The sequence below is a fragment of the Crinia signifera genome, chromosome 5 (genome assembly GCF_055691185.1).
Source record: "Crinia signifera chromosome 5, ASM5569118v1, whole genome shotgun sequence".
Taxonomy (NCBI): domain Eukaryota; kingdom Metazoa; phylum Chordata; class Amphibia; order Anura; family Myobatrachidae; genus Crinia; species Crinia signifera.
This window is the reverse complement of record NC_139221.1, coordinates 185,643,125-185,659,189: the sequence shown is the minus strand read 5'-3', so window position 1 is coordinate 185,659,189 and position 16,065 is coordinate 185,643,125.

Here is a 16,065-nt window from a genome sequence, read left to right as displayed (position 1 = left end):
ATTTATAGAGATATTGGATTTTTAATTATTAAAATTTTTATGGAATTCTTTTATATTTTTAATATTTTTATTATTTAAAAAAAAAAAATTGTTGTTTTTCCTAATAAATTTCTAAGGTACTTGTGAGTTATCCGGGCGTCCGATTTTTAAATTGGGTCGGATCGGGACATCGCATCGCATCGCATGCGACCATCGGATGCGATGCGATGCGATGACCCGATTTTTCCATAGAAATCAATGTTAAAATGGACTGAGTCCATTTTAACATGGAATTCAATGGGAAAAAGGGGTCCTTTTCATACCCCTACTATCCAAGTGGGCATGGAGTTGGATATAAACCTGTGGCGAGCGTAGCGAGCCACTGAGCCCGAAGCGTGGCGAGCGTAGCGAGCCCCGCGAGGGGACACGGAATACCGTCCCCTCGCGGGGCTCGCTTCGCTCGCCACGCTTCGGGCTCGGTGGCTCGCTACGCTCGCCACAGGTTTATATCCAACTCCATGCCCACTTGGATAGTAGGGGTATGAAAAGGACCCCTTTTTCCCATTGAATTCCATGTTAAAATGGACTCAGTCCATTTTAACATTGATTCCTATGGGAAAATCGGGTCATCGCATCCGATGGTCGCATGCGATGCGATGCGATGCGATATCGTATCGCATCGCATCTGATTGTATGCCTTAACTTAAGGCATACAATCAAAAAATCGGACGCCCGGATAACTCACAAGTACCATTTCTAAATATTGTTAAATATTTGTATTATTATTTAGATTGTTTTATATGTGGTTACATGTGGTTAACAATGGGTGGTTCTTTATATTACAATAAAGTACAATTATTACTAATATGGGTGGAACCAAATGAAGTCTCATCCCTGGTGCCATGGTCCTGACAGTTGTTGAAGTGCCCAACATAGAGTTTATTATTCTCATGAGTCTTGGATAATGAAGAATGATGGTCTGTGTAAGAGAATAATCTCTACACAGTATTGCGGATAGATGGTGGTCTTAGCTTTTGAGGAATATAGCTAGGGGATTATGTTCATTAAGGCCCCCTGGGGACAGTGTACCCAATTGGTGGATCCACCTGCATTCCACTTTTCTCAAAAGTAGTCCTCGATCACCTCCCCTTGCTAATGGGGGGACCCAATCAATCAGACGGCATCTTAATGTTGATGTTTGATGGCCCGCCGACAAGAAATGTCGGGGCACTGGAAGCTCAGCTTTCCCTGTCTCTAACGCTGTTCTGATGGAATTTCGATGGTTGGCCATCCTCTCACGGAATTTCCGTGAGGTCATTCCTACATAGGCCAACCCACAGGGACAGTTGAGAAGGTAGATCACGAAGTCCATCTGGCAATGCAGGCGATATTTGATTTTTATCGGTTTCCCAGAGTGGGGATGCAGGAAGGTGGGGCCCTGCATCATGCTGCTGCACGAGCAATTCAAGGAAAGTCCATCAAAAGGTCCCATCACTCCCTTTCGTCCACCTTCAATGTACGACCCCGCATCATCTAATGCTAGTATTAAGACTTTTTCCAGATTAGTCGAACACGAGATCGCTGGAACCCCAAGGAAACCAGAGTTCGACAACCTCACACAAGATGAGAGAACGGCCCTGAGTACACTTAAGCAAGACTCAAGCATAGTGATCCGTCAAGCGGACAAAGGAGGAGCAGTCGTCATACAAAATTGGACTCAATACGATAAATAGGTTATGCGCCAATTGTCCGACACAAACACATATAAATTACTTAAAAACAATCCCATCCCAGATTTCAAAAAGCAAGTTGATACAATACTACTTCAAGGATTCAATTCAAAATGGCTCACCAAAGAAAACTTTGAATTCCTCACAGTACCATTCCCGGTGTGTCCAATAATATATACCCTCCCCAAAATCCATAAATCTCATGTTGACCCCCCAGGTCAACCCATTATTTCGGCACGATCTTCACTGTTACAACCGTTAGCAATATTTTTGGATCATCATTTACAACTATTAGTCACCACGAGCAGCACCTACATAAGGGATACCTCAGATTTTATTGATAAGATTTCAGATGTTAACATCACTGGCACTGAAAAACTGGCAACAATGGATGTCTGTTCATTGTATACAGTAATCCCGCACAATGAGGGCCTAGCAGTGTTACGGAAAAAATTGGATACAAGAGATGTATTGGAACCACCAACAGATTTCCTAATTCAACTGGCCACACTAATCCTCAGCTGTAATCATTTTATGTATGACGGCAGGTATTATGTACAACTCTCCGGGACTGCAATGGGGTCAAATTTAGCCCCAGCGTACGCAGGACTTTTCATGCTTGATTACGAAGTGACTCACATCCTGCCAAAGTATTCTGAGTCAATTGTCTTTTATAAACGATTCATTGATGACGTCTTTGTTCTTTGGGATGGCCCCACTGAATCCTTTGAAAACATGGTCAGTGACCTAAACAAGCTAGACAATCCCATCAAATTCACGCATGCCATCGACTCCAACTCCATCAACTTTTTAGACATCAACTTATCCTTGATTGACCATTCCATTCAGGTGAGCTTATTCCGAAAGGAAACTGACAGAAACACGTTGTTGTACACAACGAGTCAACATCCTCCTGCTTTAAAAGAAAACTTACCTATATCTCAGTACATGAGAGTAATTCGGAACAATTCCAATCAAGTCTTAATGGAGAAACAGATAAACGAGATGACTGCACGCTTTATGGATAGGGGCTACTCAAACAAAACTCTGACGAGATGTCTACATAAGGCAAGAAAGAACATTCAAAAAAAGCAAAGAACACGTGACCAAGACATAACACCAAAAACCAACCAACGGATGATTTACGTAAACACCTACAATCATGCATCTGAAGATATACAACAGCATTAAAAAACATTGGCCAATAGTGACTTCTGATTCATCACTAAAACTGCAACACCAACATCCTCCGATGTTTGCCTACAAAAAGGGAGCTAATTTGAAGCAGCTACTGATGAGACCTACCCTTAATCCAAAGTCCGAACATAAAACCACGTGGCTTTATAGTAAACGTCCAGGCTGTTTTCGATGTACAGGGTGCACCACGTGCAGCAGCATGATGCAGGGCCCCACCTTCCCGCATCCCCACTCTGGGAAACCGATAAAAATCAAATATCGCCTGCATTGCCAGATGGACTTCGTGATCTACCTTCTCAACTGTCCCTGTGGGTTGGCCTATGTAGGAATGACCTCACGGAAATTCCGTGAGAGGATGGCCAACCATCGAAATTACATCAGAACAGCGTTAGAGACAGGGAAAGCTGAGCTTCCAGTGCCCCGACATTTCTTGTCGGCGGGCCATCAAACATCAACATTAAGATGCCGTCTGATTGATTGGGTCCCCCCGTTAGCAAGGGGAGGTGATCGAGGACTACTTTTGAGAAAAGCGGAATGCAGGTGGATCCACCAATTGGGTACACTGTCCCCACGGGGCCTTAATGAACATAATCCCCTAGCTATATTCCTCAAAAGCTAAGACCACCATCTATCCGCAATACTGTGTAGAGATTATTCTCTTACACAGACCATCATTCTTCATTATCCAAGACTCATGAGAATAATAAACTCTATGTTGGGCACTTCAACAACTGTCAGGACCATGGCACCAGGGATGAGACTTCATTTGGTTCCACCCATATTAGTAATAATTGTACTTTATTGTAATATAAAGAACCACCCATTGTTAACCACATGTAACCACATATAAAACAATCTAAATAATAATACAAATATTTAACAATATTTAGAATTTTATTAGGAAAAACAACAATTTTTTTTTTTAAATAATAAAAATATTAAAAATATAAAAGAATTCCATAAAAATTTTAATAATCAAAAATTAAAATTAAAATTAAAAATCCAATATCTCTATAAATTAAACGTCACTTTAGACGAATTTCTATCATGTCTCCCAATGGGTGGTCCCTTGTTAAGTCACATCCTATTATGGTCAGGCTATACCCATATTAACAACGGGCTTAAAAGCAGTGCATATGTTCATCTAATATCTTTATGTCTTTTGATGCAATATACTTTTGAACCCTTAGGTGGCGCTGAAACATCATGCGTTCCACCTGCGGCTCAAATAGACGCCATCTTTATTCATTGACCCGCACACGACCACGTTCTGGTCAGTTTTTTCATATATGATTATGCACTGCAGCAAATCATATTAGCGATTTGCTAACTGTCCGCTGTAATCACTTTAGCACAGATCTTTGGCCCCCCGAGCCTGTAACACATCGACTGATACCTTCAGCCGATGTGCGGCTCATCTGTGCGTTCCACCAGGAGTCACTTCCTGGTTACGCACTTCCGGTTTTACCTGAAGTGCGTGCGCGCAGCGCCGCGCCGATCAACTGATTGGCGCCAAAAATACCCTTGTTTAGTTGATTCATTAGGGTATAAAAGCCCGACCAGGACAGTCCTATGGTGTGGCTGATCCGGTATCCTGGGCTGAGGCGTTTGCCTCCACATTTTTTTTTTTATTTAAATCGTTTTTATTAATTTTTCATAGAACATTCTACACCAAAGTTTTGTAGCATACATAGTTGAATTAATACAATTAAATCCATACACAATTAATCCTTTTCATCCCCCCCCGCTGTCGACATAACGTCTCTCAACATTACAGAATTATATATTCCAACTATATTCCGATAAGTTCCCTATTCCGGGAGCCAAACAGGCTTCCGCCTGTACCCTCAAATTGATGGCACGGGAGGAAGAGGGAAAAAAAAAAAAAAAAAAAAATTAGGTAATATCAGGTGTCTAATTGTATTGTGTCGTCAGTGTAGATGAAGTGAGCTAATTCCAAGTGCTTAAATCTCTGGAAAAAATAAATAAATAAATAAATAGATTTTGTGATAGTGATGAGTAGGAATGAGGCACCCGATCCTTGGTAATATCGGGTGTCTAATTGTTTTGTGTCGTCAGTGTAGTAGAGGTGAACTAATTCCATGTGCTTAAATCTCAAATGCCTAAAAAAAGAGAAAAAAGAGAAAGATTTCCAAGGAATCCCTATTGTCTTGCGGTGTCTAACCGTGAGAAAAGAAGAAAAAATATCCTGCACTGATATGCCCTAAGTGACGTGTATATTACTCATGTGATTATATACTTAAAGGTGGGAAATTATACTAAATAACCCAGTGTGTGAAATCTAATTTACCACAAAAAAAAAAAAAAAAAAGAAGGAAAAATTTTATTATTGTTGAGAGATGTTAGGTGACAGCATCCACCCCGATTACAAGTTTACTCCTGAAATCCCCCCTACTCCCACGAGCAGCTCCCGTTTATCAACTTCACTTTCTGTAACCAAGGTATCCCGCATATTCCTTAAACTTTAGGGATAGATCTTCAACCATTTATCCCATTTCAAATGAAATTTGCCTTCATTCCTTCTAACAAAATATAAATACTTTTCATGGTCAGCAGCCGAACTAACCAATGCGAACCATTCCTCGATATTTGGCCCCTGTTTTGCCATCCAACATCTAGCAATGCAAACCAGAGCAAGGGTACATAGGTTGATCACTAATTCCCAAAGATATTTATTCACCCGTCTCTCTCCATTCACCATAAGTATACAACTTTTAGGGGTGCAATCCCTTGCTGGAAAGCCCAATTTCTCCAAGGTCTCAGTAATTTTTCCCCAAAATGCATGGACCTTAGGGCATGTCCAGATCATATGAAAGAATTCGGCTCCAACTCTCCCGCATTTAGGGCAGGATGAACTCTCCCTCCCTCCCATTCTAGCTAAGCGTGCTGGGGTGATGTAAGTCCTGTGCATCACGTACAGTAATATTTGTTGATGTTTTGTCTGTGCTGAGGCCCTTTGTACGTTTGCCAGGGCTTCCCTCCATTCATCCTCCTTAATTTCTCCTATATCCTGCTCCCACTTTTCCTTTACAACCTCCAAATTATCGGTCTGCACTTCTCCCCTCAGGTATTTATAGCACTGGCCGATTAAATGGCCTGAACGTATCTTACGTAGAAATTTTTTTGTAGGGGATTCTTCTAACACAGGGGAACTTGATCGAAACTGTTTGTTCAGGGCATGTCTTAATTGGTAATATCTAAATCTGTAATTATTTTCTAACCCATATACGTCTTTCAATTCTAAGAAAGAACGCAGTCCTCCTTGTTCATATAATTGTTGAATCTCAATTATACCCTTTACACCCCATACAGAGTCCATTTCTAGCTCACGCAGCTCTCCAAGCCTGCGGGAATTAGTTAAAGGAGTTTCAGGATCTACCCCGTGTCTACCAGTTAGCCTTTCAATCTGCTTCCAGACTAAAATAGCCTGATAAATAATAGGAGGGGCTTTTTTCGAGTATGTTCCGGAAAGTAGATAGTGTATCGGGGTATGATTTGGGGAAATTTCCCGTATTAATGCTTCTACTAAGTTAGAATCTTGCCCTTGCTTTACCCAGGACCGAATGAAGGTCAATTGTGAGGCCAAATAATAGAGCCAAAAGTCTGGGAGAGCCAACCCCCCTTCTCCCCTTGGTCGCGTTAAAACTTTACGGCTTATTCTGACTCTACCCTTGTTCCAGACCAGGGAGGATATCAACCCCTCTATCTTATTGAATAACTTACGGGGTAAGTATGTTGGGGAGTGCTGCAATATATATAATAATTTGGGTTGTACCATCATTTTTACTAAATTGACTCTCCCGGTAACGGAGAGAGGCAACTTAGCCCATATCTTGATTTTCTGTTGGAGGTAATCCAGTATGGGACTGATATTAAGAGTAAGGAAATCCTCTGTGTTCTTAGATATTACCATCCCCAAATATGTAAATTCTGATACCACCTCCAAAGGGGTAAAGGCTGCGGCACTCCCATCACCCAATTTTGCCAGAGGTAATACACAGGATTTACTCCAGTTTATTTTTAATCCAGAGAACCTTCCAAATTGATTAACTATCTCAAGGACTCTCGGTAAGGAAAGCATGGCCTTATTCAAAAATAGCAGGATATCATCCGCGTATAATGCAATTCGATCCTCTCTCCCTCCCAGACAGAGCCCACTCAATCCCTGTGCCGATCTTATCATAACTGCTAACGGCTCGATCGCAATCGCGAATAACGCTGGGGATAGGGGGCAACCCTGTCGGGTGCCTCTCTTTATAGAGAAATTATGGGAGATAAAGCCATTGACCATTACTCTGGCACTGGGACAGGAGTAGAGCAGTCTCATCCATCTTATGAAGACTGGCCCAACGCCGATCCACTCTAGCACTCCCCAAAGATATTCCCATTCAAGAGTATCGAATGCTTTGGCCGCATCGAGCGAGATAACAGCAGGGGACTGCGACTCATCATGTTTGGATTGGATGTGAGCATATAGCCTTCTTAAGTTTGTGGAGGCCGATCTTCCGGGTATAAATCCCGATTGATCACAACCGATGATTTCCCCCAGAACCTTATTCAGCCGTATGGCTAAAACTTTGGCAAGAATTTTAACATCATTCGTTAACAGAGATATAGGTCTATAAGACTCTCTGAATCTAGGGTCTTTACCTTTTTTAGAAATATTTATAATTAAGGCTTCTGCCATTGATGGAGGAAGTTTTGCCTCTTGATAAAGATTATTATATAACTCGAGTAATTTAGGTGCGAAGAAATGTAAGAAGGCTTTATATAGGTCATGGGGAAGACCATCGGTCCCTGGAGCTTTCCCCCCCGGAATTGATTTAATGGCATCGGTTATTTCCGATAGTGAGATGGGAACCTCAAGGCTATCTCTGGATTCCTTGGAGAGCTTAGGGGCTTCTATGTAAGCTAAGAAATCTCTTATTTCTGCGGGAGTCACATCGGACTTGGTGTCATATGTAGACTCATAATATCTAGCAAAGCTTTGCCCAATCTCTGACGTGGACTTCAGAGTCACCCCTGTCTCCTCCTGGATTTCGAGGATCGTGGATACTGTTTGTTCGTTTTTAACTAAATTTGCTAAAAAACTACCCGGTTTGTCCCCTTCTAGAAACTTCCTATGGTTCCTGAAGACTTCTTTGTACTTATTTTTTTCCTCTATTTTTTTTTTCCAAGCTTCCTGAGCCTGAGTCCATTTCTCCCTGCTTTCGCTAGTTTTCTCTCTCAGATAAGTCTGCTCAGTTACTTTACTCTCTTCTTCTAATGATTGTTCTTCCTGCCTAAATTTAAATTTCAGATCAGCAACAGACTTGATTAGAGTACCCCGGATCCCGGCTTTAAAAGCATCCCAAACCTTTTCGATTGGAGCGGTCCCCTTATTTAGTTCTAGGAATTCCTCCCATTGGTTCTCAAGACCAGTCTCAGGAGTTACCCTAGCTAACCACCGAGAATTAAATTTCCAGTATGTGTACCCTCTATCCTGACCTGGGGTCAAAGTTATCTCTAAGGGGGAGTGATCCGATATTCCTCTGGCTCTATAAACCGCCCCCTGAACTATAGGGAAGAAATCCTCTGATGCTAAAGCAAGATCTATCCTCGAAAAAGACTCATGTGAGCCAGAGTAGCATGAGAACTCCCTGGTCGTAGGATGGAAACTTCTCCAAATATCCCTTAGACCCATCTCGTCAGTCATTAATGCAAATTTATTTTTAGGCCGCTGGGTGCTCTGTGGATTGAGCGACCATCTATCTAGGTGGGTGTCCAGGACATTATTAAAATCCCCAAGTACAACCGAGGGAGTTCCAGGATGCTCGGCCATAAACTCTGCTATCTTACGCAGTGTTTGGAAATTGAAAGGGGGGGGGGAAATAAACAGCAAACAATAGAAATACATAGGAATCCAGTCTGCACTTTAGGAACACATAATTCCCCCCAGGGTCCACGTTCACGTCATCTACCCCAAAGGGGATACCTTTCCGTACTAGAATAGAAACACCCCTGGAGGAGGTAGTAAATGTGGAATGCCATGTCCATCCTAGCCAGGGCTTCTTTAAGGACAATACTCTAGTCCCCTCCAGGTGTGTTTCCTGAAGACACACTATATCAACCGCGTATTTACGTATTTCTCTAAGTACTAATGCCCTCTTGAATTTGTTATTAAGGCCTCTTACATTCCAGGTAAGAATGCTATACTTCATAACCCCCATAACACATAAGCAATTTTATATTGAATCTTGCGGGTATCACCTTGTATGATAAATCTAACTTGAAAGCTGCTCCTAGCACCAACCCCCCAGAGTAAACTTGCAATCTTTCTTCCCTTCCCTCCCACCCTCCACCCTGCATGCCCCCCTCCTCCCACGACATGCCTACTCCAACCCTCCCTACCCATCCCCTAAAGATCCCTCCTTGAGGTTTCTTTTCTAGGCAATAGATTTAATAACCACCCTGTAGGGCTCTCTCCCACCCACCCGTGTTTGATCCTTTAAATTATAATTTCTTTTTAACCACCCAGATCCCCCGGGCCACACATAAATATATGATTCAACAAAATAGCTCAAAGGCCCATATAACTTCTCCGCCAGCTATTTCCGTTAGATAGTGACGGCATACACAACTAATAACGGTAGCATCCTAGATCATTCAAACAATGTAGTGGATAATCAGTTATCCAAATCTAAGAGCCAAAAAAAAAAAAAAAAAAAAAAAAAAAAAAAAAAAAAAAAGGGAATTGTTCAATTAACCGTCTTATAGCCAAGTGTATTCTTCTACTCAAGAGCCGTTCATAGCCCGTGCTGCCGGAAAGTTCCTGTCTAACCAGTCACTGACTTCAGATGGAGAGGTAAAAAAGATGGATTTCCCCTCAGATATAACCCTGAGTTTGGCTGGGAACAACATTGAGTAGTTTAACTGGAGCTCCCGTAACCTTTTTTTCACCGGAATAAACTGGGCCCTGTCCCTCTGAACCCCTCGGGCATAATCAGGGAAAATAGAGATTCTCTTATCATTCCACATTATCTGGCCTTTTTCGCGGCTTAGCCGGAGGATTGAATCTCTGTCTGGATAAAATACAATCTTAGCAATGAGAATTCTGTCCGGCGCTCCTGGGGGTGGGGGTTTCAGAGGAACCCTATGAGCTCGTTCGATAGCGAAGAGATTAGAAAAGGCCTCTTTTCCAAATGTATCAATTAACCAATTCTGCAGGAACTGAGTGGGGTTAGTTCCTTCACTTTTCTCTGGAAAACCCAAAAATCTCAAGTTATTGCGCCGTAAGCGCCCCTCGATATCGGTGATTTTGTTATCCAGATTCTCGACCTGCCGCTTCATTATTTCCAAGTTCTGGATTAGGGGTGGAACCAGATTCTCCAGTGACGAAGTCCTTTTTTCTATCTCAGCTGTGCGTTCGGTTATTTTTTGTACTGATAATCGGATACTATTTAAGTCTTCCTGGACCTTCTCAATTTTCACAGCTAGGCGCCCTTCACTTGCTACGACTGCATCTAAAACCTTCTGAAGTGCATCTCCATCTTGGCTTTTCTCAGGGAGCTTGGGGGGGGTAGTGGGAGGAGTGCCATCGCCCTTGGTTGACGAGGTGGGGGTACGTGCGTATTTAGCCAGTTTGCTGGCTGCTGAGGAGTTCTGGGATTTTCCCATGGTAATGCAGGGGTGAGCTTTTTGACTGAACAAATATTGTTACCAGGGGCCCTTTAACAGTCACACAGTGGGTCTCTGAGCCAGTATTAAATTGGTGCACGTCCACCCTCCATATAATTATATGATCGCACAACCGGTTTCAAGGTTGTAAGCAAATACTTGCCGTATCATTTAAACAGTTCACCCTCCTGCCAATTAGGTAGTACGGCTTCCTCACCTCCTATTTCAACACTTTTATGTCCCCAAGAGGATATGATAATAGTAAATGTCCTTTAGCCTTGTTGTTGTTTAGCAGACTTTGATATTAACCTTGAGCTACTGATAGAGCAGAAAAGTAACTCACCCCTCCCTGCTGGACCACCAGAGTAAAGCCGGTCAGCAGAGTTAGAGGGAGTCCAGCTGTATTTGAGTCTCCAAGCAGGGGCTTTGTGGCACGTGCAGCCAGAACGGCGTGCAGGAGGAAGGAGCAGGTAAGACAGGCTGTCGGGTGGCTGGCGGGCTATACAGCGGCGATTATCCACTCCAGCCCCAGAGTCCGGAACCAGCCAGGCGGGGTAAACTTACAGCGTCTGGCAGGAAGATGGTAAAGTGTCTCGGCTCGTCTCTGCACTGCGATGCGCTGCGATCAGATAGAACAGGCTGCCGGGTTAACGCATCAATCAAAGCTGGCGTCTGCGCCTCCCAACACTGGTGCCGCACACTTCAGGTTCCTGCGAGTAGCTAGCCGGCTGCACGGCGTCACTTGTTATCTCCAGCCCCAGTGTCCAGGGCTAGCAAGGCTGAGGAGATTCTCGGCGTCTAGCGGGAAGGGGTGAGGTAGCACGGCTCCTGGGAATACTCAGCCACGGGTGGGGAGAGAGAGACGTTGCGTATCACACCCTACATCACGTGGTCACCTTGCCTCCACATACACGTTGATGACTCTTCATAAAAGTATGTAACTCTGCTCTTTTTGCATTATGGATGTTTGCTTAGTGGTTTATGTGCAGACATCTAAATCGCATTTTGTATATGTATTGTTGTTATAGGCTCCTTGATAAAGGTCTGAATATGGACCGAAACGTCGGGGCTTGAGGAGAATGAAATAAATTGTACCAGTATTACCATTTTTTATGAAACCAATGACTCTGTATTATTCTTAAGGAGAGTGTTCAAATCCCCCCCCCTCCAAAAAAGGTGGAGGGATATCTGGACTATATATATATATATATATAATTGCCGTGTTTAATATTTAAACAATCTATGCGCACCACTTGTTTTATATGTAGGAAGGTGTATTTGTAATGCAGTGTGTATCCACACCTGCAATCTGGCAATACAATGGGTTGTGCAAAGTCACTATAGTTTTCTTGATTTATGGTTTTACACAGAGAGCGGCTTAGAAGATTTTGTATATAATTGCTGTGTCTTTTTCATGCCGTTCGTACACATAACTAATGCTTGACTAGTGGGTTTGGTTAGTCAGTACATGCAATTTTAACAATTTATTTTTCATTAGACCTATGCCCAGTCGTTGTGATTTTTGAAGTTCCACATAGAGAACGGCTCAAGAAGTTATGTCTACAGTTGCCGTGTTATGTTCCTACAGTTTTATACACGCAACTGATTTATCAAACAAGGACAAATGGCTAATAGGTTTGAGTGGTCTATGCGTAGAACTTGTTTTGCATGAAAAAGAGGAGATTGGATTGGGTTGGGTGTGTACCCACGCCTGCAATCTTGCAATGTAGCAATTTATGCAGTTGCTTAAATTAAATCATCTCAATTTTACTTGTTGTTTTCACAAGGAAAGGATTTAAGAAGTTGCATGTGTGATTGCCATTTTTTGTATTCATACAGTCTGCACATGCAATTAATTTCTCATGCAAGAGAGAAAGGCTAATGGGTTTGTATACCGATGCTCATAAGAAAAATACATTTACGTCTGGACCCCACATTGATAAACTGCATGCAGACTCATAAATCCTCTCAGTGATTCCGCTTTTTATTATATGTATGCGGTTTCCATGAATTTGAAATAGAGGTAGCTGCAATGTCTATCATCTAGCCTGTCTTGTAGTCTCGACTGACTGACAGGATCTGAGCATTGCAGCTCTCCTATGCTGTAAGAGTTGCCAATGTCACAAACCGCACTATTAGTATCTTGTTTTAATTACATAGCGGGGACATTGTTAATAACATTGGTAACAAAAACTAAGTTTTCTAACACATTATTACAGCACGTGCATCAGGCCAACGCGCGTTTCACACTACGGCTTTTTCAAGGCTGGACCCGAGCGTCACAGCCGGTGGAAAGATATTGAGATAGAGGACCAATCTGGTTCATTGTTGTGGTCACCTGATGTTCTCGCATCACTCGTACACATGTCTCATTCATATTTCTGTATTCTGGTGTTTCATGTAGACAATGCAAGCTGTTGTAGTTATTAGTTCACTGTTCAGATGGGATGCGGTATCGACTTTGTGTGTCCGCATTTGGTTTTATGATACTTGATTTATAATTGCGGGACCGGGAGAAGAGAGTGTCACTTTTGGTTTTTAATTTTTGTTGTTTCATTATTCATTGTTCTGTAGAAGTATCGTAATATGCACAACCGGGTGAACATTACACAAAATATAAATATAAACAAATAACGGTGTAGTGAAGTGAGGTACAAAAATGGTGAAAAATTGTGAGAACAGTGGATGTGGAATGATCAGTGATGTGAGTTATCGAGATCAAATAATAATAATTTGGCCTTGAAATCATGTTGCTTGTGCAAGCAAATCCTAACCGTATGTGTTTGGGTTGATTCCAAGAGGTGTGATGTGATTGTGTGGTTGTCATTGGGTGTCATGAGAGGGTGATTATGGCGGATTATTATAACCCGCACTTAATATTTGCTGTGATCCCTGTAAGTTTGTGCATGTGTGTGTATATATAAGAAAAGAAAAAATGGTATTGTTTTAATTCCATAGACTCAGTGTTCTTCCGGTTATTTGTGGTTGAATAGCATCTTATTGATCTTCATATGTATGTTGAGAAACTATTATTTTCATTGAGGCCCATAGGCTGTAGGCTATTCATCAAGAATATCATTTTGGTTTCATATTTGAGGAGGGCTTTGTCGACATCACCACCACGCATGTTCATCTGGATATTTTTCATGCCAAAGGCTCGTAGTCCTTTGGGGTCACTATTGTGGACTTGCAGAAAATGGTTGGCTATTGGTGTTAAGGTCTTGAATTTCATTCTGTCCTGTTTGGCGTTTCTAATGCTGCCAGCATGTTCTAAGATTCTCGTTTTCAGCTGTCGCTTAGTCTTGCCTATGTAAATTTTGTCACATGGACAAATTAGTTGGTATACCACTCCTATTGTTGTGCAATCTATATAGGAGTGAACTGTCCATTTTTTGTTATATCTGTCCAGAAAGTGTGTTGTAGTTGTCATGTGTTGACATGCTTTGCATTGTCTACAATTGTATGATCCTTTCTTGGTGTAGAGTGGCCTGGTTGGTGTTGTTAGGTGACTCTGTACTATCTTTTCCTTTAGGCTTGGGGACCTTCTCCAGCTTGTTTCTACTTTAGCTGGGAGAATTTCTTTTAGGTCTGGGTCTGTTTGTAAGACCTTCCAATGTTTTTGGAGTATTCCTGTTACTTCGCGCCATTTATCATTAAAAGTACCAATGAATCTGACTGGTTCATCTTTGGTTGTTTTTGTTTTGGGTACTAGGAGAGATTCCCTAGAATAGTTTTTCACTTCTCGTTTGGATGTTTTGATATTTCTATTGCTGTACCCTCTTTGCTTCAGTCTGTCGCACAGTTGTTCTTCTCTCATGGCGAAATCTGATGGTAAGGAGCAATTTCTCTTAGTTCTTAAGAGTTCTCCCTTAGGTATTCCTTTAATTGTAGATGGTAAATGGGAGCTTGATGCATGCAAGATATTATTAGTTGCAGTTTTCTTGCGATACATGTCTGTTATAATTCGTCCCTCTTCATCTATCTTGATTGTTAAATCCAAAAATTTCACCTCCTTCTGGCTTTCTTCTCCAGTGAGTTTGAGGTTCAGGTCATTCTGGTTCAGGATGGCTATGAACTTCCTCAGATCCTCTTGAAGCACATGGTTTGTATAGATGTCATATTTTTCAGAAAAAAATGTTTCTTTCTCCCACCATCCCAGCTAGAGGCCCACTTAGGTCGTCGCACATGCCGTTCCCATCGCGGTGCCTCTTACCTGCAGGTAGTATTTGTTGTTACATAGGAAAAAGTTTTTGGTCAATACGAATTCTAGCAGTTTTAGTAGAAAGAAGTTAAGATCTTGGTGTTTGCCCATACCCAGAAAATATTCTATTGCTTTCATTCCGTTCTTATGACCAATGCTTGTGTATAAGCTTTCTACGTCGTATGTGGCAATCCATGTTCCTGGTTTCACTGAGATATCTTGTAATTTCACCAGTACATCACTGGTGTCCCTGACATACGACGGTAGGGATAGCAGATGTGAACGTAGGTATTGGTCCACAAAAATGCTTGCTTTCTCTGTCAGGCAGCCCATTCCAGAGACAATTGGTCTGCCTGGAGGGGTGGCAGCATTTTTGTGGACTTTGGGAAGGAGGTACAGTGTGGGTGTTATTGGTTTTTCAACTCTCAAAAACTCAAGATCTTTTTTTGTAATTACTCCATTGCCAAATGCTTCGTTAATTATGTTGTTGTACTGATTTTGATAGTTGGATGTTGGGTTGAACGTAAGTAATTTGTAGCATGTGTGGTCTCTTAGTTGTTTGATAAGTTCTTTTACATATAGGTCCTTCGACCACAGTACCACATTGCTCCCCTTGTCTGAGGGTTTGATAATTGTGTTGTCCCATTTAGAAATTTGTTGAAGAGCAAGTCTTTCGCCTTGGGTAAGATTATCTTGTGCTTTGAGGGGGGAATTTTGGGTACATAATACATCCAGGTCAGTGGATACTAGGTCCAGGAAAACTTTTACAGGTGGACATATTTTGTGGTCAGGAAAGAATCTCGATTTGTTCTTTAGTTTCATTGGATCATGTGGGCGTGGGGATTCTTCGGTATTTGTTTGTCCAGATTCCAGTTCTTCCAGAATTCTTATCATAGCCAGGTCTTCATTGTTCAGGGGGGTAATAGATGTTGTTGGGTTAGAGTGTTGTGATTGTAATTTTGATTGGTTAATGAAGAATTTTTTCAAGAGAATCTTACGGGTAAAGAGGTGTAGGTCCTTCTCACACTCAAACCTATCAGGTTGTGTTACTGGTGAGAAAGATAGGCCTTTTGATAACAGTGAGATTTGATCATTTGTAAGTGTCTGGTCTGATAGATTTATTATTTATTGTATCATCCCTTATCTCTTGTACCTTCTGTTTTCCCTGAAGTCTTCTCTCCACTCTCTGTTCTCTCTCTTTCTTCTTTCTGCCCTTCCCCCTCCTGGTCTTATATAGTCTGTATTGGGCCGGGGTCCTCTCATACCTGGATCTAAAAAATC